We start from the raw sequence: 5,350 nt of genomic DNA on the forward strand, positions 1-5,350 counted from the left end.
CTCAGATATGGTAACACTAGCGAGCAGTACCGAATATAAAGTGATTTTTGACCCAGGACGTATTTTCCCATCCATCCATTTTCTGCCCCTTATTCCCTTTGGAGTCACGGGGGGACCTATCTCAGCTACAATTGGGCGGAAGGCGGGCTACACAGATAGACAGACAACATTCACACTCACATTCACACACTAGGGCCAATTTAGTGTTGCCAATCAACCTATCCCCAGGTGCATGTCTTTGGAAGTGGGAGGAAGCCGGAGTACCCGGAGGAAACCCACGCATTCACGGGGAGGACATGCAAACTCCACACAGAAAGATCCCGAGCCCGGGATTGAACCCACGACTACTCAGGACCTTCGTATTGTGAAGCAGACGCACTAACTCCTCTGCCACCGTAAAGCCAGGACATATTTTGCTTTATTCATTATTGAAATGTTTTTTGCCACCTTATGTTGTATGTTTTGTATATGAGATTTCCAATTCAGATTTACTCTACAAAGAATTATAAATATTATATTTAGGTTAAAATCTTTTAACTCTGAAATATAGACCCACCACTTTTTACTGTATATCGTTCTCAGACATTACTAATACATTGGCTGACTTTCTTTTAAGCCTTAAAGAAGAATGTCACTCTAAAAACGTGTGTACAGTTAATTTATGTTTTATGATGGTGAACGTTTGAACTGGTTTAAAAAAAACAGTACTACCGTATTTATTTACATGTCTTTATTGTTGTTAGTTCGAGCAGTGTTTGCTGTACTTTATAATAATACACAAAATATAAAAAACACACAGTGTAAGATCTGACTTGTTGATGAACCCGATTTTCTTTGTTTTTTTCATGGCATTGATGGGACATTCTTACTTTTGAGTTTGAACAAAAAAACTACACGTTCAGAACTTTACAGGCAACAGTTTTATTGTCTTTCATTTTATTACGGCAAACTTTAAAGCAATATATGCTATTCATATTCACGTCGTTAGAACTCTGACATGGGAGATATCGGCGTATCAAAAGCAAAGGCAGACAAATACACAAATCTTGTACAGCGCAACTATAAAAAAAAAAAAACACAAATCAGCAAATGGCCGGATTAAAAAAGTGCATTCATGTGTTATTACAGAAGAAGGAAGCAGCAACACTTCCTGGTTGGTTAAACTACACCTAAAGTGCAATACTCTCAAGGCCAGCTGAAGACAAACTTCTCAGTCGTCACAATAACACGTTTACTGTGCATGGAAAAGAGAAACTTGGTTCCAAAACTTGTCAAGCTGATACGGCAAAGATGAAGCAGGTCTGATTATTACAGCATTTTAGTAAACACATCAAAATATCAATAATGCATGTCTGTTACGATACAGTGTCTATATACCAGCAAACAAAGTCTATAATAATCTAAATCAGCTTGTTGTGCATTGACCCAAATATTGGACGAACACACTATGCACACATCTTTTCTTCCAGCCACTCACACACATCAGAGTGGAAGGAGGAGTTGTCTTATATTTGGGCCTGTTCAGCATTTTAACATTAGTTAAGGGTACATTTGATATTTTCCTTCATTCATCATCCAAAAGGCACGCCAGCTTGTTGTAAATTCTTGTCTTTGATGTACTGTATTGACCAGAATATAAGACAAACTGTAATGGTTTATTACCATCCATCCATCCATTTCTACCGCTTATTCCCTTTGGGGTTGCGGGTGGCGCTGGTGACTATCTCAGCTACAATCGGGCGGAAGGTGGGGTACACCCTGGACAAGTCGCCATGTCATCGCAGCTGGTTCATTACGATACTGCTTAACGTTTTTGCTTGTTTATCGTGTATATTTCAATTGTATTTACTTATCATTTATTCTAGAATTTAGTCGTCCAGTTTTATCACTTTTGTATTGTCTATCAGATTTGATTTAATATGTATTCTCCTTTTTAAGTGCCCTTAAGGGGTTTTATCCTTCCCTCTTATAATTGAGCTACTGTGTAAAATACTTTCCCTTGGAGATCAACAAGGTTTCTTGAAGTTTAACTCTCAGTGAGTCAGTGCTTTTCTCCTTGTCACTCACAAACACTCTATTGAGAAACGAGGAAACGTCTTACATTCAGATTCATTTTCTATTGGTTTGGGGTCACGGGATAACAACAGTAAATGCTTTCTTACTGTTTCTTTATGAATATATATATATATATACATATCAATCAATCAATCAATGTTTACTTATATAGCCCTAAATCACATCGGTGACAATAATGACCCAGTGGGACGTCGGTATATATACATATATACACATGTATATCCATCCATCCATCCATTTTCTACCGCTTATTCCCTTTCGGGGTCGCGGGGGGCGCTGGCGCCTATCTCAGCTACAATCGGGCGGAAGGCGGGGTACACCCTGGACAAGTCGCCACCTCATCGCAGGGTACACATGTATATATACATATATATTTATATATATACATATAGTAATATATATGTATATATACACATGTACATATACATATATATATTTACATATACTGTACATATATGAATATATATATATATATATATATATATATATATATATATATATATATACATAGACATACACACAAATATAATATTTATACAGATACATATGTGTATATATATGTATGTACATACAAACATATATATATTCCATCCATCCATTTCCTACCGCTTATTCCCTTTGGATCGCGGGGTGCGCTGGTGCCAATCTCAGCTACAATCGGGCGGAAGGCGGGTTACACCCTGGACAAGTCGCCACCCCATCCCAGCATATATATATTCCATCCATTTTTTACCGCTTATTCCCTTTTGGGGTCGCGGGGGGCGCTGGCGCCTATCTCAGCTACAATTGGGCGGAAGGCGGGTTACACCCTGGACAAGTCGCAACTTAATCGCAGCATATATATATTATACATATACATATATACATATATACACACATATATGTATATATATATTTGTGAGTCTATCTCAACATTTACTGTATGTAAGTAAAACCAACAGGTGCCAAAACGCTGTCCCCGAGTGAGTCAGATATTTTGTCCTTGTTAGTATTGATAGAGTCATTGTTTTATATTCAGAGTTGTCTAATATTTAGGTCAATAGGCATATTAATATTAGTTAGAAGTCAGTTTATGTTGGGTCATTGAGGAAAAAAAAAACACTGATCTTTCATTTCTTCAAAATTCACCCTTTTTCATATAAAATACAAAAGAGTCTAAAAAATGTCGTTTTATATTCGTGAGTCTCGACATTTTTGTGTGTAAAACCAGCAAGTACCTAAAAACTTGTACCCAAGTCAGACACAGATTTCTCCTGTCACTCTCTCACACACACACACACACGCACGCACGCACGCACGCACGCACGCACGCACGCACACACACACACACACACACACACACACACACGCGCGTGAAAAGAGTTGTCGTCTTATATTTGGGCCAATACACTAAACATTAACTATGGGTCAGTTTTCATTGGGTTGCTGAGTAAAACAGAGACAAATGGAAATTCATTTTGTTGATTATCCGCAATCTTGTTGAATTAAATTCCTGTACTAAATTATGTACTTTATTGACCCAAATATATTACAAAAAAATTGTAAAAAAGACGTCTTTTTTTGTAATTGTGGGTCTAAACATTTATATATGCAAACCAACAGATGACATTTTCCGAAGTGAAACAAAGCCTTTCTTCCCATCACTCACACAAATGAGTATGTAAGAAAAGCTCGTCTTGTATCCTGCTCACTACAGCATGTTAACATTAATACAAGTGCAGGAAATGGGATCGTTTCATTGTTTAATTTCTCTTTTTCTTTTCAAAGCCATTCCCCAATATTTAATTTTGCTTTTATTTTATTTTAGATTGTGTTACCAGCTTTTCCCTTCATCAGATACATATTACAGTCTCAAAATATTTCAGCAATGTGAGTTAATCTTTGATACTCAGCCCGTTGAATTGTCTTCCATTACCTATAGCGCTAGATTCATTGACGGATCCCACTTGTTCTGCTTTAATAACAGGCGTGCAGTCGTTTTCGTCTATAAAAATAATTCTGAGGTCTAAGTCCTTCTCGGCAGTTGTTCAATCCAAGAATTTTGCCATTCCTTTTAGCTACAGCAAAACCATGTCTCTGGTCCATGGACCATATTCAACAATAGGAACATTTGGACGCCATGAAAAAAAGGACACGTCAAAAAGGAGTGATTGTACCAATGTGCACCTTTGGGAGTGTAAATAACTATTTGTTTGCCTAATTACCTTCCACTGCAAATACATTTCCCCTTTGCAAGATTTTATTTCTAGAAATTTCTCTTGTATGAGCTATTTAATTGCTTTTAGTCACTGACTTTACAGCTTAATCCTAATTTTAACACAAACATTTGTATGTTGTCTATTCTAGTTAGAAGATTAAAATAATAAAATACTATTCAAATGAGATATTTTGGTTTTCCACACAAAGAATATCTTTAACATTCTGCAATACCTCGAGGATGTTTCATTTATGAAATGCAAGTTGAATAAAGCTTTTTTTCCAGAATAAATTAATAATTTCTATGAAGAAGTCTAGAACAGGGGTCCCCAAACTTTTTGACTCAGGGGCTGCATTGGGTTAAAAAAATTTGGCCGGGGCCGGGCTGTGTGTGTGTATATATAATTATATAATATAACATATATATATATATATATATATATATATATATATATATATATATAAATATATACAGGTTTTATAAAATGGATGATATAGCCTCTGTGTTTTCCTGACCTAACTTTAATTCTGCTCTACCCTGGAATTGAGTACTGTATAACAGATAAACCACAGAAACCTTGACATATATATATATATATACTGTATATATTCTGAGCATTATGATGTCATGTTATCAATGGGAAAATGCATTTTTAGAAAATATGATTTGCCTTAGCGACGAGGAGACACCGAAAGTAACAAGCGGTAGAAAATGGATTAAAAAGGACAGTTTAAAAAAAATTGTAATACAAAAAAACGTGAATGCGTGGGTTCCCTCCGGGTACTCCGGCTTCCTCCCACTTCCAAAGACATGCCCCTGGGGATAGGTTGATTGGCAACACTAAATTGGCCCTAGTGTGTGAATGTGAGTGTGAATGTTGTCTGTCTATCTGTGTTGGCCCTGCGATGAGGTGGCGACTTGTCCAGGGTGTACCCCGCCTTCCGCCCGATTGTAGCTGAGATAGGCGCCAGCGCCCCCTGCGACCCCGAAAGGGAATAAGCGGTAGAAAATGGATGGATGGACAAACATATATATATATATATATATATATATATATATATATATATATATATATAT

Source organism: Nerophis ophidion, linkage group LG14 (genome assembly GCF_033978795.1).
Source record: "Nerophis ophidion isolate RoL-2023_Sa linkage group LG14, RoL_Noph_v1.0, whole genome shotgun sequence".
Taxonomy (NCBI): domain Eukaryota; kingdom Metazoa; phylum Chordata; class Actinopteri; order Syngnathiformes; family Syngnathidae; genus Nerophis; species Nerophis ophidion.